This window comes from Nycticebus coucang, chromosome 20 (genome assembly GCF_027406575.1).
Source record: "Nycticebus coucang isolate mNycCou1 chromosome 20, mNycCou1.pri, whole genome shotgun sequence".
Taxonomy (NCBI): domain Eukaryota; kingdom Metazoa; phylum Chordata; class Mammalia; order Primates; family Lorisidae; genus Nycticebus; species Nycticebus coucang.
In genome coordinates, this window is record NC_069799.1 from 44,040,809 (window position 1) to 44,064,357 (window position 23,549).

A 23,549-nucleotide genomic window follows, 5' to 3' on the forward strand; every position below is an offset into this window, starting at 1 on the left:
TGCCCCCGCGGGCGCTGGCCGGGCCCTGCTCTGTGTGTGCCAGGTGCCAGGTGCTGGGCAGGGGGTGCTGCCCATAGCTTGGGGGTCTGGGGGTGGAGTATGCAAGTGAGTGTTGGGGAGCGGGTATTGGGGACAAGGGCTGCTCAGGGGTGCAGGAAGTTGTTGGGATCAGATGCCACTTTCAGATTAGGGTCTGGAGAGGCCAGAAGTTCTTCTGGACAAAACACCAGGTGGACAAAGAGATGGAGTCTTGGGCTAAATTGACACTTGCACATCATTCAGTTTTCACTTGAGAAAATGGCTTCTAAGTGTGGCCTCTTTCCACGCCTCTGAGACTTCCCAGGGCCAGGAGACACAGGCTGAGGAGCACGTTAGTGCCGGGAGACACTGCCCAGGCTACTGTGGTGAAGCCCCACCTCCAGAGTGAGCCCCACCTTCTGCTCGGAGCCTCAGGAGAGGTGACTGGTTCCCCTGAGCAAGTGGCTAGGACTTGCCCAGGCTGCAGGCCTCATTTGGGACTGTCCCCCCACTGCCCCAACCAATGGCCTGCCTGGGATCTGTTCAGTTACCTTCTCCACAGTAGGAAGAGCAGCTGCCGGCTGTGAGGTCACCATGGTGACTGGTGACAGCTGCCAGCACCCCACCCCTACCCCCTGCAGCCTCAGGCCTGGCCTGGCTGGCAGGGACCCCCGGGGGGCAGAGAGGCTGCAGGTCAGAGCCTGCCCATCATCGGCTGCCTCGGGGCACCCTGAGAACACCAACTTCCCTCTGGAGGACCAATTTAAAAGCAGGGCTGGAGCAGAGGCAAATGCGTGGAAAAGTGCCCCTTAAGGGGAACTCTAAGGCATTACAAACTTAAGCAATTGTTATAAATAAAATTGAACTCATTACTCAGGAGAGACTAACAGTGATCATGTTAGAAAGAGCCTAGCCTAACCAAAATATCCTGACGGTCCTCTTGAGGATCCTCGGGATCTGTGATCCACCCCTTCACCCGGTCTTTCAGGGATCTTGCTCAAATCTATTTTGTTTTAAGATGATTTATCTTCAGTTGTTGAGGTGAAGAATGACAGATAAACTCCTTTCTCAAAAATCTTCAGCTATGGGCGGCGCCTGTGGCTCAGTCAGTAAGGTGCCGGCCCCATATGCCGAGGGTGGCGGGTTCAAACCCAGCCCCGGCCAAACTGCAACCAAAAAATAGCCGGGCGTTGTGGCGGGTGCCTGTAGTCCCAGCTACTCGGGAGGCTGAGGCAGGAGAATCTCTTAAGCCCAGGAGTTGGAGGTTGCTGTGAGCTGTGTGAGGCCACGGCACTCTACCGCACTCTACCGAGGGCCATAAAGTGAGACTTTGTCTCTACAAAAAAAAAAAAAAAAAAAAATCTTCAGCTATGTTAAGGCCAACTAAGTCTTCTCCTTTTTAAGCGAGGCAACTCCAATTATTAGCTAGTGTTTTCAAGTGACCAAAAGTTCTTTCTCTTTTACAATGACATTGACCTAGCTACTCAACAAATTACCATCAGCTGACTTAATTTGGCTCTTAAACATCTACTTGCCAATAAAGAAGAAGGAAAGAGGGAAGACTTTGAGAAAAGGGTACGGTAATCATTTTGCCACTTATCAAGATAAGAGGACCAGCACCTGATTTTTAAGAAATGTGTTACTTTCAACGTTTTTTGAGGGCCGATTTTCTATCTCTTTTTTTTTTTTTTTTTTTGTAGAGACAGAGTCTCACTTTACTACCCTCGATAGAGTGCCGTGGCGTCACACGGCTCACAGCAACCTCCAGCTCTTGGGCTTACATGATTCTCTTGCCTCAGCCTCCCGAGCAGCTGGGACTACAGGCGCCCGCCACAATGCCCGGCTATTTTTTTGTTGCAGTTTGGCCGGGGCTGGGCTTGAACCCGCCACCCTCGGCATATGGGGCCGGCACCCTACTCACTGAGCCACAGGCGCCGCCCGATTTTCTATCTCTTTAATGATCTCTATTGCTCTTCTCTGAATCTCTTGGAGTTTTCAGTTTCCTTTTTAAAGGGTGTTAATCAAAATCACCCATTATTCTAATCAGTGCTTGAGTTGCTCCATTGTATCATCAAAGAATTACATCTCTGTAAGTCGCACAAGTATCCTTTTTTATAGCCCAGTGATCAGCTCACTTTCTTTCTTTGCTTCTAATAACACGAGTTTATTATTTCATACTCAGCTTATGATTGGCGAGGGCCCCTGGGGTTTTCTTTTTGTTTTAGGTTGTCCATACCTGTGCCTAACTACCTAGTTTCTTTGTATTAGTATGAGCTCCTTGCTATTTCATTTTAAACTTTCCCATTGAGGTATAATAAACATATATAAAAGTACACATATCGTAAGTATACAATATGATACATTTTCACAAACAGAAAATCCCTATGTAACCAACATTCTGATTAAGCAACATCACATTATCAACAACCCAGAAGCCCCTCTCATGCCTCCTTACACATCCCACCTGGGCTTTTCTTTCTTTCTTTTTTTTTTTTTTTTTTTTTTGAGACAGTCTCACTCTGTCACCCTGGGTGGAGTGCTATGGCATCATAGCTCAAAGCAACCTTAAACTCTTGGGCTCAAGTGATCCTCTTACCTCAGCCTCCCAAGTAGCTGGGACTATGGGTGCCTGTAACACTGCCTGGATATTTTTTTTTAGTAGAGATGGGGTCTCACTCTTGCTCAGGCTGCTCTTGAACTCCTGAGCTCAAACAGTCCACCTAACCACTTTCCTGATTGCTAACATCATAGATGAACTTTGCCTGTTTTTATTCTTGCAGTCAGAGTGTGTACTATTTCGCGCCTGGCTCATTCACATTGCTATTCATTTTCACTTTGCATTATTAAGCTTACTCTTTCCATCAGCAGGTCTGGAAGCATCCAGGGACCTGAGAACCAAGGTATTTCCACTTCAGACCTACCTGTTTTGACCGTGGCTAAGTAACACAGTCCCTCTGACATGCCAGCTCTCTAAGTTAGAATTTTACTTTGCATTATTTACTGGTGTTTTGTTCCTTTTATTTCTTAAAATCAACCACCTTTTTCCTAGGTCAACTGATAGTCTTATATCAGGGTAACCTCTGAATGCGTGTGTGTGTTACTGTTTTAGCCCCTGGGAAATTATTTCTTCTATTATGAGGAGAATGATTACTGAGAGTTGTGGTTTTGTTAGTAAAGTCTTTCATTTAGCGTTTAATACCTGGTGGTTCATGCTTACATGTTGTAGGTCTGGCAGGTATCAGAGGCAGTGTTGGCTGACTGTTTTCACACCGGGGCATTCTAGAAGATGAGTACATGGAAGGGATATATTTGTAGCAATAGGTGATAACACAAAAGACAATGTTCTATAACCATTTGAATATTTACATTGATGCCCTTGTATATAGATGGATATGATACAGGACATTTATGATACATGTATATTTAAATATATTTAGCAGGTAGCCTTCATATACACGTAGTATTTACATTCAAGGAATCGAACAGCTCTTCCTTTTCTGTGTGTAACAGGGAATGTTGATTTTTGTGACTGCGATGCTGTGAACAGAATTTCAAATCCAAACTTATTTACTTGGCATCCATTATTTCAGCCCACAGAAGTTGTATTTAATAATTTTTGGAATAAACAACACTTGTTGTTGGAATAGTGCTTTATCAGCTATCTTGGACGCCTGGGTACATCATCCAAAATCCCAACAGAAATAACCCATATGTTTGAAGCCAGAAATAGAGTTGCCTGCTGAGAGTCCCACTCGCTCACCCCCGACTAGTCTTCTTTGGGCTGTGGGCCGTACTCCTTGGGTGCACGGAACACAAGGTCCTTCAGCCACACCCGGGCACCTTGTCCCTACAAAGCAGCTGCAGATTCTGTGGTTGGCTGCTGAAGTCCACGGCCAGGTGGTAAGGCAGACGACCGCTGGGGGACACAACACACTGTGCGTGCTCCTGCGGATCCCCTGGAACATGCCTTCAGGCCCCGCATGCCCTGGCCACCCTCCAAGGAGCCGCAATGGGGCTCCTATAGTGGCTCCAGGTCCTGCTCAGCCGTCCTGGAGGGTGGCGGCCCTCTCCATGGCAGGCCTGTATCTCACGTGCAGCCCTCCTGCTGGCTCACCATTTGGAATGCTCTTCCTAAGTTGCCTTAGTGACCAGCACTAAATGTTCTAGAATCCCCCAGCAAGCAAGTTGGCGTGAGAGCCAGCAGAGAGGAGGAGAGATTTGTGGGACAACTTTCTATTTGCAAGGCTGATGAAATGGTGTCTGAATTTGGGTGAAGGTCCTTACATGGGATACAGGTAAGTGAATCACAGATTCAGAAACTCTGAATCAGGCCCGCTAAGAAGAGGGTGAGGACTGTCACTAGTCTGAGGGAAGAGGTTCGTTCTAACTTCAGTCTGATCAAACCAGACCGTACCAGAGATGTCTGTAAATGGGCAATTCAAATGGAGTCGCCGAGAAGAGTTTAATAAAGCAATTATTTCCAAGAGGGTTAATAGGGTTAAGGGAAACCAACAATGATTGGGGATGCTCCTTGGGGTGCGGGAGCCATCACCATCTCTAGGCAGAACAAGGAAGGTGAAGAGGACGGGGGGTCCCCAAACCTGAGGCATGGAGCTCTGCTCGGCAGAAACCGTGACCTTTAGTACAGGCTTGGGTCCCCTGATGACCTGCGATCGGGTGGGACCCAGCTAGTGGAAAAAAATGCTGTGACCTCGCTGTCCTCCAGGCTCTAGTCTCCTGCCAGTGCCTCTAATTGGCTAAACCCAAGTGACTGCTGAGGACAAAGGAGCCCATGGGTGCAGAGGGCAGAGTGGAGACAGTGACCAGCCGGCATCTTCACTGTCTACCTCATCCAAATGAGGAACTCAGGTCCCCAACACAGGGATGTAGGAAGTCCCATGAATTACCCAATGATGGTAAGTTGCTAACAATCTGCTGTCACTTGACACCTCAAATGTCAGCCGCAATGCTCTGCATGTGAGGCTTTGGGGTGAAAGTGAGTGGAGAGGATCAAGTAATTAACATAGAAACGTCTATAATCCCTACAGCTATAGGTCCTCCCAAGGCATGAGGTGATGGCCACAGCTTCCTTCTCTTGCTGCCTATCAGCATCCCCTTATTCTTCTAGGGCATCTCAACCCACCAGGCTCTTCACCAACATCCCTTCACCATCAGCATCCTTGCTGGTCTTGTCTTTATTGGGTTGCCTCAATTTTCCACTGAAAGGTGAACTGGGGAAGAGAATGCTAAGCAGTGGCTCACGAATTCCTGAACTTTGCAAATTGTCCTTCCTGCCCTTGGGTATAGCAGCAATCCTGTTTCTTCTGGGTAATCAGATCACACCCACTGGTCAGCAAGGTGAGCCCCTTTGCAGCCTGTCGGTTCAGTAGGATGACAGGGCTGACACATTTAGAAGGCAGTCTCAGTGTCCTATTGAAAAGAACCTCAGGGCGGCGCCTGTGGCTCAGTGAGTAGGGCGCCAGCCGCATATGCCGAGGGTGGTGGGTTCAAACCCAGCCCTGGCCAAACTGCAACCAAAAAATAGCCAGGCGTTGTGGCAGGCGTCTGTAGTCCCAGCTGCTCTGGAGGCTGAGGCAGGAGAATTGCGTAAGCCCAAGAGTTAGAGGTTGCTGTGAGCTGTGTGACACTCTACCCGAGGGCGGTACAGTGAGACTCTGTCTCTAAAAAAAAAGAAAAAAAGAAAAGAACCTCAGCTTTGTCCCCCAGTTCTTCCCTTGTAACTGAGGAGCTCCAGACTCACTGAGTCCCACATGACAGGCCTCAGGAGCAAATAGCCCTTGGGAGGATGCAGGAGTGAGAAGCAGCCACCTCCACATCTATGTTTGATTCCTAGACTCGAGCATTCTGGCTATGATGAGACAATACTCCAAGGTTGTACAATTAAGTTCACAAATTCACCCTAGAAAATGTGCTACTATCGCTGACTATCACCGCGGTCACCTTCAGGGAACTCCCCCTTGGGAAGCTGTGCACTGATGCCACTACCTAGTCTACCCTCCAGAGCAATTTTGGAACTCTTGTCCTGGAGATAGGTTCTTGCTCTTGCTCAGACTGGTCTTGAGGTCCTGAACTGAAGACATCCTCCCACCTCAGCCTCCCAGAGTACTAGGATTACAGGCATGAGACACTCCCTGAGCTAGAAAGATTTATTTTAAGGAATTAGCTCAGACAATTGTGGAGTCTTGACAAGTCCCAAATTGGATGGGGAAGGTCAGCAGACTTGGGAAAGAGCTGTGGTTTTGTGGTTTGAGCCAACAGGCTGTCTGCTGGCTAATCCCCTCCTGCTTGGGCAAGATAAGCCTTTAGTTCTACTCAGGCCTTCAGCTGACTGGATGTGGTCCACCCAAGACTATGAAGGACAATCTGTTTTACTCAAGTCCATTGATTTAAATGTAATTCTCTTCTAAAAGCATTTTCACAGAAACATCTGGAATAATATTTGACCAAGCATCTAGATACTATGGCCTAGTCAAGTTGACATGTAAAATTAATGATTATACTGCTTAGATACTTTACTTGCACCTGATTTGTAGATGAGATAATACTCAGTTCAGGGTCACATAGGTGGTTCTGGTCACATAGTCACTGGTGTCCCAAGACCAGGGAGGGATTCAGTGTCTGTAGTCATAGCAAACCTAGTAGCAATCAAGGAGCTGATTTTCAAACATCAGCAAAAGAGGCCTTACCTCCTAACTCTAGGGATTTAGATTCTACATGCAGTAGAATCTCCATAGGTGACCACCTCCCTCCACTGACCACCTCCTTAAGTTGACCTAATTTTCATGGACTGGACATGTACCATTTGTACGTATCAGTACAGGAGCCACCATTGCTTATGATGACCACCTCTTCATGTTGGTCCGTTTGTTACAGTCCCTTGGGTGGTCAACTTACAGAGGTCATATTGAATTATTCTATTAGAGTCTTCCTGAGGCTACATCCAGCATTTGATATGGGCTATATAAAAATGCTTCCTCTTCCTCTGGGCCTACTTATTCATAGACTCCAAGAGGGAAAATAGCTTGCACCACAACCAGAGAACTGATGGATCTGGTACCCTGTGTAACTGACCACTTAAATAGGTCAAAGCCCACCCTCAAGTGTGGTATATGTTACTTCTGCAACTCACAGGCTGTCAAATGTTGTATCTCTTATTTGGGTACTAGGAAGTACAAGATGTAGCAATTTGTCATTCACTCCTGATGTCTTCCAGACCCCTGGATGCTTATAAAAGTCACAATATGGTATGACCCTACACTTTCATGGGAATTATCTCCCCTTCCCTGAAATGCATGTCTTACTAAGGTACCTAAAATATTTGTTGCTTCCTGTTCACCAGTTCCAATTAGCATAATGTCACCAGTGAAATACAGTGATGTTCTGTGAGACATCAAGATCCTTGCAGACTATATTACAACAAAGAGAAAGACAGTCTGATGCAGCCCCAACGAAAAGGCTCAGGAGAACGTGTACTGTTGTCTCCACCATGTAAAGACAACCAGCTTCACTAATGAAATAGAAAAAAGTATTTTCTAAGACTATAGCTATTTTCTAGGACCATACCAAACCTAGGAGTTAAAAGTTAATGTGGTTGGGCACGGTGTGGTGGCTCACACCTACAATCCTAGCATTCTGGGAGGGTGAGGTGAGTGGATCTCTGAGCTCAGGAGTTCGAGACCAGCCTGAGCAAAATTGAGACTCCATCTCTACTAAAAACAGAAAAATCAGCTGGGTGTTGTGTTGGGCACCTGTAGTCCCAGCTACTTGGGAGGCTGAGGCAAGCATCTTGGGCAAGAGCCCAGGAGTTTGAGGTTGCTGTGAACTAATGGCACCATAGCACTCTACCCAGGGTGACAAAGTGAGATTCTGTTTCAAAAACAAAAACAAAAAAGGTTAATGTGATTGGATGGAATCACCATCCTGCATCTTTTAAGTATTTGATGGCTGCACTAATGTCTGCAATTCCCCAAGATTAGGATATTTCCCTTGACTGGGAGGGAGGCACTTGCATGTGGTCCTTCCTGCCATTCTATGGAAGATTCTGCTTCATATATCTATTACTATCATACATTCTGGAACTGGGGAAGTACCTGCAGGGCAGATCCTCAGTCCTGTCGGACCCACTGTAAGGTAGACCTGGGCCACTGTTCCATCTACCACCCCATCTCCATTGACTTGTGGACTACAGAGATGATTGGAGACTCCAGTGGTTAGTATGAGCTCAGAATCAGTATCCCTGGATATTTCCCTTTCCCTGTCCTGCTAAGTGACCTCAGGTCTCTCTGGAGAAGGACAGGAGGGAGATCCATACTATACACCCATCCTGGCCACCCTGCAGGACGCTTGTTCAAAAAGACTGCTCCTCCCTCTGCCAAAGTCAAGGGATTCTGAGCCTGAACATTGGATGAGTTCTGATTCCCCACTATGACTACCTCTGTGACTCTGAGCCTGAACACTGGATGAGTTCTGATTTCCCACTATGACTGCCTCTGTGATTCTGAGCCTGAACACTGGATGAGTTCTGATTCCCCACTAAGACTGCCTCTGTGATTCTGAGCCTGAACATTAGATGAGTTCTGATTCCCCACTAAGACTGCCTCTGTGATTCTGAGCCTGAACATTGGATGAGTTCTGATTCCCCACTATGACTGCCCACCACACCCAAGATTTTTCTGCTTCTATATGGCAGGCAGCACCCCGGCAGCACATCCAGGGCAGTACCAGGGGCCCTCTGATTAGTTAGCTAGTGCCACAGATCCCAAAAGCCAAAATGCTTCAGTTACCACACTGGTCGGTCCTGACGCTCACTAGGGTAAATCTGTCCCTTGTGCCCTTGAGACATCTGTCATTTACTACTGTGAGATACCATCTTTTTCCCCCATGAAGATCAGGGAACCTAATTCCATTGCGGCCTCTCCCACTGTCATTTTCTGCTTGCAGAAAACAGCCAAAAAGAGCTTTTCCAGGGTGCCTGTGAACATTTTACTGATGGAATTTTTATGGCCTTTGCAGGGAGTAAACTCTGGCCCTCCTGGGCAGTGTGGTTAAGGTGTGGCTGAGAATGTTGGACAGAATACTCCAAAAACCCATTTCAACATTCCCAGCTTCCTAAGCCTTCAGTTTCCCTTTCTTTAGAATGTTAGAAAAGGTCTTAACTGCCAGCCATTGTGGAGACCTGGCTTCTGTCAGCCCACACAGCTATGAGTGCTACCTCCAGGGGCTCACACCCCCCGCGTGAAATCCTGCATCTCGTGTGAGTCTACCCAAATCCCTGGCCAAGTTTTAAATTTCATCCTTCTCAGTCTAATGCCCTTACAGCTCCCTCCTGTACGGGCTCTGCAGACTCCTGTTGGTTCTCTTGTCTTAATGTCTAGGCTCTCTCCTCCCATACCAAGCTCTGTGTGTCTCCATCTGGGCCACACAGGAATTTACGTCTCGTTAGGGCTTGGAGACAATGATGGGTGTGGAAGTGGGTGCTGAGGTTACTTGATAGCCTTGTCTGTGTCTGCTTAAATATCCCAATCTATGAACCAGGGTCCTGCCACACACGACCAGTAAAAAGCAAAAGAAATCGGGTGGTGGTAAAAATGTAATTGACTCTACGTGTCTGTCACTTTGATAAGCAATCTCTGTGCATGGCCCGTAATCATATCTGTCTTAGGGGAGTTAAGGAATCCCCTTAAAATTGAGGATTTCTGGCTCTCTAGCCATGTTATTTTTCTTTTTCTTTTTTGAATCAGAGTCTTGCTCCATCTCTCAGGCTGGAGTACAGTGATGTCAGCAACTTCAAACTTCTGGGCCCAAGTGATCCTCCTGCCTCAGCCTCCCAAGTAGTTGGGACTTCAGATGCCTGGCGCAACACCTAGCTAATTTTTTTTGTAGAGGTGGGGTCTCGTTCTTGCACAGGCTTGTCTCGAACTGCTGGTCCCAAGTGATCCTTCCACCTCAGCCCCCCAGAGTGCTATGATTACCGGCATGAGCCACTGAGCCCAGTCTCCACCCACGTCCTGAGTTAGGCATTTAGGAGCTTCAGTTGTTCCCTTTGTGTATGGGTCTAGGGCTGTCAGGATAGCCATTCAACATCACAGCCCTGTGTTCACCACTGCCAGCAGCATCGAGCCACTTGATCTTCCAGCATCTTGCCATCCGTCTTATGTTTTTTCCAATGGCGCTGCTAGTGACGATTAGAGTAACTATGATGTAATTATATTTTATAGATTTCCTGAATTCATTATCCCTATGATATTTAAACAATTCCTTCCTAGATTCCGATTTGTGGTTTATTTTCCTCCGTGTCTATAAAGTACGGATTACTTTATCAGTAAGGGTTCCAATGGGGAAAAGATGGCATGCTAAAGTAGGGTAATTGAAGAGGGGTTAGCAAAGAGCTATTTACAAAGCTGTGAGCAGGCTTAGGGAAATCAGTAAGGTACAGAATAGTACCATCGGGTGGGAAAGAGCTGGGATCCACTATCTTATGTATGTCTGAGTGTTTAACAGAACCTGGAGAGAGAGCTGTAGGAATAGAAAAGGGGCATAGACAAGGACCTGTAGCCTTGGGAAGGGCGACGCTCACTCCCAATCCTCAGCACGATAGGCAAATAAATACCCTCTGCCTCACGTGTTTCCCACCTTCTGTTCCAGGGCAGTACTTGTCAGTGTTTGAACACAGCCAGCAGCAACGTGACAGGGAACCTGTTGATATAGTCTGCACAATTCATTGTCCTTGTGTCATCCAGAGAATGGAGCATGGATCTTACAACCAGATGGGGAATATTCAGCACAACTCCCCACTGTTCACCTTTTTCTAGGTACCTGAGTTATTAAAATTAGGGGAGGAGGAGAAAGCAGTCCCCCATGAGACAGAGAAGCACAGCTCAGAAGGGCTACTGCAGCAGTTCTGGCCAAGGTCTCTTGGGCTAGTATAGATGAAAAAACATCCTAACGATTGGAAGTCCTCTCTAGTCATAAGGCTTTGGGGGATGGGTCTGATTTCTTTTCCTTAGGCTCCCCCCAACTGCTGCTGAGGCAAGGAAACTCACTTCCCTGACAGATAAGCACTTCCTCTACTATCCTGGTGGACTGCAGTGCATGCCCAGGACTTCTGGCGAGGAAGAGAATCTTGGAAGTAGAGGGCTGCTAAGAGAAGGCCACGAGGTGCAAAGGGATCTGGAATGTGACTCAAGCTTGGCTTCCACCATCCGAGCCATCAGCTCTTTCTTTATCCTAGAACTGGCAGGGAACAGAGAAGTGACTGGAGTGTCACTATAGAGGACAGTGACTTGGCAAGTGGCCCTGGTGCTCAAGTCCTGTCACAAATCTCTTGCTCAGATTGGTGCCTAAGGCCCCCATGGGGGCAAGTTCAGAGCCTACAGCTGCCCTCACTCCTTCGCACACGTTGTGCTCTCTGTCTGGAGAATTCTGCATCCTCTCACCCCCACCCTCCACCTGACTTCATCTGGGGAATGAAGAATGAACAGGTGGATGGACCGGTGAAGTCTGGAGCAGATAGGCAGCATCTGGAATGCCACGTGAGGTGGTTGATTCTGGAGGCAATGAGGAGCCATAGAAAGTTCTAGAGCACAAGGTTGGCATATGAGATAATTGTGGCAGCTGCAAGGTTGCAGAGCTCTTTCCTATACTTACTGCTTGATCAGCAAGGTATTTACCTGGTAATTCTGAGTGAGTTTGAGCTTAGGAGTGGAGGGTCACCTAGCCCCTGCTGGCTATGAGCTGTCAGCTTTCTGGGGCATCGCAGGGACAGGTGACGCTGCCTTGCTTGACCCTCACCACCAACGGCAAGAGGACTTTCTCTTGGGAGGGTGAAGGCTGCAGGGTTAGCAGGCCCTGGGTCCAGGGGAAAACCAGCCTTCACTCCATGTGTTTATCAGGGTACAGAAAATCTAGCCTTTCACCCTGGAATCTTCAAGCTCTGTCTCAAGTAGTCACTGCAAAACTGGTAGAGCACAGTTCTTGATTTAAAAAGAAGCCACCTATGAAAGACATTGGGGGGAGAGTTGGAGAAATTTGAATGTATATTACATTATGTCGAAAAATTGTTGTTTGTTTTGTTAAATGTGATAATTTATTGTGGATAGTAGGGAAATGTCTCTATTTTTTAGATGCATTAAAAAAATGGCATGGTATCTGTAAAATAAATGTTAAACAGTTCAGCCAAAAAGGAAAACAGATATATACAGATGCAGCAAATATGGCAAAAAGCTAGCAGTTTTTTTTTTTTTTTTTTTGCAGTTTTTGGCTGGGGCTGAACCCACCACCTCTGGCATATGGGGCCAGTGCCCCACTCCTTTGAGCCACAGGCACCGCCCAAAGCTAGCAGTTTTTTAATCTAAGTACTGAAATACGAATGGTCACTGATTTACTCTTTTCTGTTTAATTAAAAAAGAAATAAACAGCTAGGCTCAGTGCCTGTAGCACAGAGGTTACAGTGCCAGCCACATGCACCGAGGCTGGCGGGTTCCAACCCAGTCCGGGCCAGCTAAACAACAATGACAACCACAAGAAAAAATAGCTGGGTGTTGTGGCGGACACCTGTAGTCCAGCTGCCTGGGAGGCTGAGGCAGGACAATCGCTTAAGCCCAAGAGTTTGAGGTTGCTGTGAGCTGTGACACCATGGCACTCTACCCAGGATGACAGCTTGAGATTCTCTCTCAGTAAAATAAAATAAAATAAAATGAATACAATAAACAGTTAAAAACATTTCATGGCATCAAGAGTTTTTCATATCCTAAAGGGAGTGACAGCGGATGAAGCACTGGGCAGCTCAACAGCCCTTAGCCAGCAGGGAGTAGGGCAGCAATCTCCAAGGGGGGTGTTCCCCGCGCTGCCCCCATAAAAAGAAATAGGGAGCTCAGTAGAATGCAGATCTCTTGGCACCACCAGGAGCCATCTGCCTCTGCTTTTCTTGTAGGTGAGGTCTAGACATCTGCATATATATATTTTTAAGGCTAGTCAAGTGAATTTTTTATTTTTTCGAGACAGCGTCTCTGTAGCCCTGGGTTGGGTGCTGTGGCATCATAGCTCACAGCAACCTCAGACTCTTGGGCTCAGCTTCCTGAGTAGCTGCAACTACAGGTGCCTGCCATAATGCCCAGCTAGTTTTTCTATTTTTAGTAGAGATAGGGGTCTCATTCTTGCTCAGGGTCGTCTTGAACGCTTGAGCTCAGGCGATCCACCCGCCTTGGCCTCCCAGAGTGCTAGGATTTCAGGGGTGAGCCACCGTGCGCAGTCTGAAAAGATTCTTTAAAGCAGTGCCTTAATACAATCTTAATCCATCAAGGCCACTAGGAGTTCAAAGGCTAAAAATTAATTATTTGTATTTCTCTTTGCATTTCAGCTGTGACTTCTTTTCTCATGTGCAGTGAAAAAAGATAAGGACGGTTACTGGAGTAAACAGGCAATTTTCTTTTCCTTTTCCTTCCCTCCCTCTCCTTCCCTTCCTTCTCTCTTTATCTTAGACACAGTTAAACCGCATACTGCTCTGCATTGGGATCATTCCCTAGATGGATGCTCTGAAGGGCAGTTCCTGAGACAGACGGGCTCAGGGCCTCTGGGGGACCTCGCCTGCACTTCTTCCACCGGTTACTTTGATGAGCTAAGTGCAGGTCAAGCCTGACAGCCTCCCCTTGGGCTCTGGATTCCTGCCTTGGGGTCTTTTCCTAAGCCCTGCCTTGAGCCAGCTGCAGGAAGCTGCTTCCAGTGCAACGTGGAAACGTGGGGGTGTTGGTACGTGTGAGGCCACTTTAACCTATAGGACATGGGGCACACGCCACCCTTTCTGAAGGGTCCCACCAAAGCCCATTTCGTGAGGCCCAAGGCACACGTGGGAAGCTACAAAATCCTCCCTGCAAAATCCACTCTTCACTCTCTTGACTCTTATTTCCTCGATGTGAATGAAAGGTTCAAGGTTGCATGACCAAGTTTTCACCCGTCTACTCTGAAATTCTGCACATGGGCTCAGCTCTTCTTTATGGGGTGTTGCATTTATTATAACTTGGTGAAACTTCCTCTATCACAGTGCTATGCTGAGCATTTGAGACGCTTTAGTTTTCACAACAGTCCTGCTGGGTAGATATTATTCACCTGTTATCCCCAATTTACAGATGAAGAAACTGAGGCTTCGAGAGATTAGGTCAACAACCTGCTCCAGGCTGCACAAATGAAAGCCAAGTTTCTCTGGCTGTAAGTGTTTTGCTTCTTCCATCACAATGCACCCCTCTCCTTGCTGAGGAGTTGGGAGGAGGGCCATTCCCCACCCCCCTCTCTGCTGTCTTATCTCAGTCCTACTTAATTATTTGTGTAATCATCTGTTTCCTGTTGGTTTTCCCTGCCAGAATGTTCAGAAACCAAGGCTCAGAAGAGGCCACCCCAGAGTCAGAGGGTGGGTTTCCCGGGGGGCTAAACACTCAGGAGTCTCTGGATGTTTCTCTGGGGATCTGCAGTAATTAAGTTAGGAATCCTACAGAGAAATCAGTAAAGGACACTCAGGGCACCCCATGATTTGTAGAAGTTATTATCTCTTGGAGATCCCTGTATAGAATCTTCCATGATTTTTTTTATTATTAAATCATAGCATGTTAACCAGTGTGATGAAAATGTGTCAAACGGTCTATAAAACCAGTGTATGGTGCCCATGATCGCATTAATGTACACAGCTATGATTTAATAAAAAAATTAAAATTAAAAAAAAATCATAGCTGTGTACATTAATGCGATCATGGGGCACCATACACTGGTTTTATAGAACGTTTGACATATCTTCATCACAGTGGTTGACATAACCTTCCTGTCATTTTCTTAGTTATTGTGTTAAGACATTTATATTCTGTATTTACTAAGAACCTATTCAGGGCCCACACCAGAATTCTTCATAGGGAAAGGTTTTGTTGTTGTTTGGAAAAATATCTTGAATAAGCTCTTTGGGATAGGAGATGGGACTATGAAAGGCTTGTTTTTGGCAGGGACCCAAGCAATAGAAAGAGCTGTTTAAACTGCGCCACGTGAGAATATAAGGAGGATTTTATCTCAGCTTGAGAGCAGCAGCGGGGAGAAAGGAAAGACTGTGGCTGTCAAGACTTCCCTATAAGAAGCAGAATATCTCTCTACAAGTGGCTGCACCAATAAAACAGTAAATTGCCCCCTATAAGGGGAGGTCCCTAGGGCAGTGGTTCTGGAGCTGCTGGCACCCTGGCTCCGCCCTTCTCACTGTCCTGCTGTCCTCAGCTTGTCAGCTAGGCTCTCCTGGCTGTGCAATGTCTGTGTGACTCTGGACAACAAGGCCCCAAGCAGCTGTCTCCAAAGGGAGGGCAGATAGGGTAGAGAGTCTTTCCTTTCTGTATCTCTTTATTTTTCCCAAGAAAGAATGTATTTTTTCAGAAGTGTCTAGGGGACTTCCCTTCCAACCACAGGCTGGATCTGATGTCTCTGATGTCACATGCCCACCCCATCTCCCATGCCTGGCAAAAGGCAACAAGACTCCAATTGTCCCTTAGGCCCATCAAGGTTTGTCCCCAGGTTATCTGTGGGAAGGCTCATCTTTGGAGAACACAGTGATTGAATGAAAATGAGCCATCACTGGTGAAGAGAAAGTGGGAGATGCTGTCAGGTGGATGGCTCCTGGCGTCCAGCACGAGTGCAGAGCATGTGAGTGGACAGGCTGGAGTCAACGCTTGACCACCTGAAGATGTGAGACCATTCTCAGGATTTTAAAGTAGACAGCTGAAAACTGGTCATGCAACCTTGAATCCCTTCACTCACATCAAGGAAAGTAAGAGCCGTGAGATTGAGGATGAAGAGTGGGTTTTTTAGGGAGGACTCCTTTTTTTTTTCATTATTATGAGTATATAGAGACTCAGGATGTGAGAACTGGTAGAATCCTTAGACGTTTATCCATATTGCACTTTTGGGGGGGTATTTTTCTCTTTTTTATTGTTTCAGGTTAATTTGAGGGTACAAAGAATTAGGTGACAATGTTTGCATTCGTTAGGTAGACCCTCTTATCATTATGTCCTGCCCCCGAGAGGTGTGCCACAGCCCCTACCATTGTGCCCATTAAGTGGAAGCACACTCATTCCCCCCTCCCCCACTTGTAGGGAAGACTTTTGGGAAGAGCCATTGGGTGCTGTCAGCCTCACCTTCATCCCGAGGGCAGGTAGCACATGTGTGGTGGACCTCACGAGAGGAGCTTTGGGGGGACTCTTCAGAAAGCTCTATGTGTGCCTCCTACAGTTGGGGGTGTAGCTAAAATAACGTTTAGAATAAGAATGTCTAATGTTCTGTCATCATAATATGGATGGCACACCAGTCACCTCTCCACTTTCAATCATTTCTGAAGTGGAGTCCTCTCACCAGTGTGTGTGGGTGGAGGGTTGCATGCAGAGCTCATATCCATCAGGGATGCTGCAGTGGGGTCCCCCCTGTTGTCAGCAGCCAGGGCCTCTTTTGATTGTCCGTGCATGTGCCAAAATAGAGAAGCATTTGTTTTGTTTTGTTTTGAGGCAGATCTCCTGTTTTGCCTCTCAGCTTTTGCCATATTGCTCCCAAGAATTCTTTGAAATCTGAGGAAAGCATTGGTATATGGGAACTGCCTAACTCTGTGGTTGGGACTCCATGGACTTCTAATCCATAATGCCAGTTTATACATAGTTATTGTAAGTTTTTCAGAGTTCCAGATTGTTTCTCCTTATGCTCAGCTATGCAAGATTCTCCTTCCTCCCAACATTTTAGCAGAGACAGGGGTGAGAATTGCTATAGGTATCTTACCTCTTACAAATAGCTTTTCACTTTGGGAGTAGAATTTATTTAGTACATGAACCTTGGTGATTAAGTTCATGAACTTGCCACTGTGCACTTATGCCAGTAGCAGTGTGCAAAGAACTTGATAAGGAAGGTTTCCTAATCCTGGTATGTTAGTGACTCACAGTGGTGTTTGTGTGAGTGTCTTGCTGAGTGGTGTTCGTTATTGTTGCATAAGTTTGTGAGCTGTTGCAAGCATGTTGGCGTTTGAATTAGAGTGATGAACAAACATTAAGTTTCTTGTTAAACTTGACAAGAATGGAAGTGAAATCAGGGACATGTTAGTCCAAGTTTATGAGGACAATGTCATGAGGGAAGCAGCAGTGTACAAATGGATTAAACATTTTTCTGAGAGGACAGAAAGCATTTCTAGTGAAGAGAGGTCAGGGTGGCCAGTAACACGCAGAACTAATGTAAACATTGCAGAAATTCACTGAATGGTGCCTCAAAATTGCCTGCTGACTGTGAGAAGCATAGCAGACCAAGTAAACATAGATAGAAAAACAGGAAAATCTTGACTTAAAATCTTGGCATAATAGGGCGGCGCCTGTGGCTCAAGGGGTAGGGCGCCGGTCCCATATGCCAGAGATGGTGGGTTCAAACCCAGCCCCGGCCAAAAAAAAAAAAAAATCTTGGCATAAGAAAGATGTGTGCAAAAATGGTCCTGCAGGAGCTCACTGATGGACAAAAGCAAAGGAGAGTTCAAGTTTGACAAGAGCTTTCTGGAGAGGCAAGACGCTGTTTTGGGCCATGTTATCATTGGCGATGAAACATGGGTGTACCAATACGACCCTGAAACAAAGCGTCAAAGAGCACAATGGAAGTCAGCCAACTCTGTACAATCAAAAAAAGTCTGTCAGTTCAAAGTAAGGGTCAAAATGATCTTGCTAACTTTTTTTGATGTCAGAGAGATTGTTTATCATGAATTTGTACCAACTGGCAATTAACCAAGTTGACCGTTTGGAAGTACTGAGAAGGCTGCATGAAAAAATGAGATGAAACAACCTGAATCTCCAATAACTCATGGCTCTTGCATCACGACATGTGCCCGTTCGCAAGGCACACTCTGTGAGGAAGATTCAGCCAGTAAACAAATACTAACAGTTTTGGAACACCCTCTGTACTCACATGCCCCTAGTAACTTTTTTCTTCACCTGTAGATAGTGGAAATATCGAAAGGAAGGCATTTTGATGACATTCAGGACATCAAGGATAATACAAAAGCAGCTCTGATGGCCATTCCAGAAAGAGTTCCAAAATTGCTTTGAAAAGATGGACTAGGCACTGGCATTGGTGCATAACTTCCCAAGGGGAGGACTTTGACCTTAGGATACTCAGCAAGGAGCTATGTAGCACTTTTTCTAGGAAGAGTTTATGAATTTCATTGTCTGACCTTGTAGATTCATTAAAAAATTTCAAGGCAATTGTTTTTTTCTGTCAATACTTTGTGGTATTTCCAGACTTTGAAAGTTATATTATTTGGAGAATAAGGATTTCAGATTGTTTTGCTCACAAAACAATGGATTGAATAAATAAGTCCCAAAGTGGCTTTTTGGCATACCCCTAAACAAACAAACAAATGAAAACCCACAAAATAAAAAATTCTTTGGCAAATCCAGTTGATTTTACTTTTGACAATGTAAAAGTGCTCTTTGGATCTAAAGATTTGTCTTAAATTCTGCTTCTTCTGCTGTATTATTATAATGTTGCATACTCTGTTTTCTCTTTGCTTATGTTTCCTCTTATTTTTAACTACCACGATTCTTATTTTTTTTGAGATAGTTTCACTCTGTTGACCTGGATAGGGTGCCGGGTCTTTTCTAAAACTGTTGGCCAGCTGGGTTGAATGGTTGGGCATTTAAAGGGATGGCTTCTGATCCTCCAGCTCTGCTCAAGGTGGGAAAAGAATCTGGAATGATGTGTCTCTCACTGTCTGTAAGAAGGGAGGAAGAGAACACCTTGTGATTGGACCTTTGGACAGGAAGCCAACAATGAGTGAATACTGCAGACCTGAGGGTCTATCTTCTGATGAACTCTCAGGAGCCAGTGGGAAGATAATGGGCCTGGAATTCCAACCTTAAGACCCAGGACTCCGCTGCCTTTTGTGTCTGAGAGGAAGTCTGCAGAACTTTGCTGAAAGCAGCTAGCAGCCCAGACAAGAGGAGGATCCTGGATTTCCTCACTCTGAAAGCTGGTGACAGAGCCAGCTTTTTCAGGGGTGAACTTGTCCCCTTTCTCCTACATCCTGTCCCCCACATGGCCTTAATGCAGGCATGGTTTACTGGTAGCCACTGTCTTTATCCTCCTCAACCCCCTCTACCCTGCTGGACCTAGGGTCACTTAGGTTTTATGCTATAAATAAACCAAATGGATGCCCAGCTGTGGGGCCTGCACGAATTTAGAGCTCACAGGTCATAGCATGCTCATATGGCCCAGCTTGTCTGGACAGTCACCGTTTACACCTGTCAATCTACCATAATTATTAATAGCTCTCCTTTTCTCTCTCGACAGTATCTAGATTTAGATAATAAATTATATGGATACGCTGACTTTTCAACTGTGACAAGACACATTCTTTGGCTTATACTGACACCTGTAGGCACACAAAACGCTCTTGAAGAAATGGAAAACTGGAATGACCTCCTCGGTCTGTTGAGAGCACTGGTTATTAATATTTAGTGTGATTCTAGGAAGGGGCAATGGCAGGGCAAGATTTCCACTTGACGATGCTACAGACTCTGCTGCCATAAACGTCCAGGGTTATACTAACCCTTGGAGTAATGTTATTGCTCCAAAGAGGACATTTTGATCCCTCCTATTGGTTATAGGAGTCACCATCAGTTTTGGGTGGCTTCATGGGCTATGATGACCTTCCCCTGGGGCAGGGTGCCACACTCAGGGCTCTCCCTCCAGGATCAGCAGTTATCTGCAAAGTGCAAGGACAGCCTGGTGGAGACACATGAGCTTGAGCCTGCAGGTGCTCACAGCTGAGGAGGCTGGTAAGGGGACAGGTGCGGGTCAGTTTCAAGCCCCCCAGGCCTGTGTGTTGGAAATTAGGTGGCTCTGGGTCTGCTGTGACAAAGAAGACACAGGCCATTGGCGGGTGATGTGAGACCCGCCAATGAGGGTCTGAGGGCCTCACCCTCTCATCTCCCTTGAGCCACATTGTGACACCCGGATTCCACCCTGGAACATCAGCAATGATACAAAGTGCTTTAAAAAAAATTAAATCCCGAGGTCAGGACAGCTCTGGCAGGCCTAATTGGTGTGTTTGGCTGTCACAATGATGAATGTGAGACAGATGAACCCTCCAGCCCTGTGGGGCCCCCTTTTACCTGCATGAAATTACCATCGTGCAGGACCCTCTGCCCCTGGGCCGACTGCTCTAGTCCTCAGGAAAGTGAAAATAGGCCATTGCTGACATAAGAAAGGAGGCTGGAAACGGTGTTTGTCCTCTCAGAATAATTCAGCATGAAGGGAAAACGCAGGATGTTGTCTGATTTCCAGGTATTCTTGTAGGTTTTTACTGCAGCTTTTGTTTTCTTTCCTTCCTTCCTTCCTTCCTTCCTTCCTTCCTTCCTTCCTTCCTTCCTTCCTTCCTTCCTTCCTTCCTTCCTTCCTTCCTTCCCTCCCTCCCTCCCTCCCTTCTCCCTTCCTTCCTTCCTTCCTTCCTTCCTTCCTTCCTTCCTTCCTTCCTTCCTTCCTTCCTTCCTTCCTTCCTTCTTTCTTTCTTTTTTTGAGATAACAGTATCCTAAAGTCTCTAGTAAGACAGAAACCTAGGGCTTCACCAGTTCCCTGTGAAAAGGGCTCGAACTGCACCTTGTTCTTCCAGACTCTGTGAGAAAACCCCGCCTTGACCCGCATCTTGGGAATGTGGGGGCCGGGCAGGCTGCCTTCTGGCTGACACTCTGGAGTGCACAGACCATAATGAGTCAATTCTCTGCTGTCTGCTATTTAAAACAACGGGTTCCTTCCTGTTTCCTACGGGCTGACTGAGGCTTCTTCTGTGTTAGAAAAAAAAAAAAAAGGAACTCAGGAATCAAGGGCCTCCTCTGACAATGAATGGGCTACACATCTCGGCCCACGGTGGCACAAAAGCTCCTAACTGTTTCATCTGTACAGATGGCTCTAATTTGGTGTTGGTGGCATGACTCTGTGAGGTAATTTCCCAAATACATGGTTCATTGAACTGGAGGGGAGGGGAACCCTCTAAGCCAAGCTAGAATCCTCCCAAGAAACAGAGTTGCTTCTAGGGTTGTGTGTTAAATTTTTGCAGCAGTCTCTGAACTGCAAATATTCCCTTCAAGAGAGAAGGAGGGAGAGGGTGCAAACCCGCTGGCCTGAAGTGAGAATGCCCTGTGCTTTGAGTCTTTGTCCCCCATCCCAGGGAAGTCTGTTCACCCACCCGGAGGGAGCCACCCCCTGACCTGGGCAGGGAAGGGCTTGGCTTCAGCAGGTGGGGCAGAGCTTCAGAAGGTGGGGTGGGGCCTCAGCAGGCAGGGTTGGGGCTCAGAAGGTGAGGTGTGGGGCACCTTAGAGGAGGACTCCTCAGGTGAGTCTCACTCTGACTTAGGCTTTTTCTCTGTTTCTCAAACCAAGAGGGAGAGGTGACAAGAGTTGTCCTTGGTTATGTAATAGTTGAGTTGTGAGTTCCAGTTACGGGGACAGGAGAGGAGGCAGCTCCTGCTTTCCTGGGCATGCCATCAGGGTACTGCTGGGTACCAAGACTGTCACCTCTGGCTATGCCCAGCTCAGTGGCTCTAGGGACTGAGATGTCCTGGGAGAGACAGACCAGCCTTGAGTGTGCTCAGAAGACTGCAGGACACTCGCTCAATCACTCAGGCAGCAAACATGCCTCTCCCTGTGCAGGCCACAGATTTGGGAGATGAGAGAGTGTGGCTTCCACTCAGGAGCTCTCAGGAGCAGGTTCCACGGGGGAGGCACTGCTCAGCCAGGTCTTGAAGAAACGGACTAGGACTGTGTTTGGCTGAAAGGGAGGAAGGCATTCCCAGAAGAAGGAGAGCACAGAAAACGTATGTATGTGGCACGTTTAAGAAAAGTTAGCAAGTGTCAGTGTCATATCCCAAGTGTATATACTGGCCCTGCCTAGGGAAATTTGGGAGGAACGCATGTGCATTCACATGCATGCGTGTGGGTAGCCTGTGGACAGGTAGAGGCTTTGAAAGGTAGGCTGCTCACGCCTGTAATCCTAGCACTCTGGGAGGCCGAGGCAAAGGATCAGTTGAGTTCATAAGTTTGAGATCAGTCTGAGCAACATCGAGACCCGTCTCTACTGAAAATAGAAAAAGTAGCTGGGTGTTATGGCAGGCACCTGTCGTCCCAGTTACTCGGGAGGCTGAGGCAAGAGGCTTACTTGAACCCAAGAGTCTGAGTTGCTGTGAGCTATGATGCCACTGCACTTTAACCAGGGTGACAGAGTAAGACTCTGTCTCAAACAAAAAAAGAAAGAAAGAGAGAGAAAGAAAGAAAGAAAGAAAGAGAGAGAGAGAGAGAGAGAGAGAGAGAGAGAAAGAAAGAAAGAAAGAAAGAAAGAAAGAAAGAAAGAAAGAAAGAAAGAAAGAAAGAAAGAAAGAAAGAAAAAGAAAGAAAGAAAGAAAGAAAGAAAGAAAGAAAGAAAGAAAGAAAGAAAGAAAGAAAGAAAGAAAGAAAACTCTGTAACCAGACTGTGCAAAGCCTGTTGGCAAAGGAAAGTTTGGCCAAGGGTTTTTAAAGTCTCAAGATTGATTAGAGTTGGTTGGATAGAATCAAATAATCAGACAGTATCTTCAGTTGCTCATCTTGGATACCTTCTGGGCAAAAGCTGTAGGGGGAGCAGCTGGGAGGAGGTTGTGGGAATCTGAGATGAGGTGAGAAATGACAGGGGTGGAGAGACACCCGTTAGTGCTCAGGGATGGGGGGAGGCCACTGCAGGCGTGGCAGGAGGATGCTGGGGCATCACCCAGGTGCTGAACACAGGAGCAGGAGAGGAAGGAAGCCCAATACTCCTGATGTCCTCAGAGGAGGGAAATGTGGGCAGAGACACAAAGACACAAAGAATGCTGTGTGACACTGGGGGCAGAAGTCAGGGGGACGCCACTGCGAGACAAGGAACCAGCAGGATTGTGATAACCACCGGAAACCAGGAGAACGTCATTCCAGAATAGATTCTCCCCCAAAGCTCCAAAATCGATTTAGTTCTGCCTGTGTCTTGATTTCAGACTTGTGGCCTATGTGATTGTGAGACAACTTCTGTTGCTTTAAGCCATCCGGTGTGTACCCCACTTTGGTAGGGCAGTGCCAGGAAATGAATGCCCTCCTCTTTTCACTTCCCAAGCACTGGTCTGGGCATGCCCCCTGCCAGCTCTCCTGAGTCCTTCAGTGTGTCCTGCAGAGCTGTGCACACACCTGCCAACCCAGAGAGGAGACTAAGGCACCTGCAGGGCTATCGTATATTCATGTCCCACCTCTGGTTGTACTTTGCACAATTAAGAAGCATAGAAAAGTGCAATGAAGTCACTGAAAGTGTCCAGGTGCAGACGGAAGTCACACTGAGCCTTATGTGAAGAAAGGGTGGAAACATGATTGGCTTGAAACCTGGGGATTTTCAAGCGTGCTAACAAATGCATTGTCAAAATGTGCAAAGCTCGGCCACCCGGACGGGCAAAGAAGGGGCTGCGAGGGGCACACTGGCGGT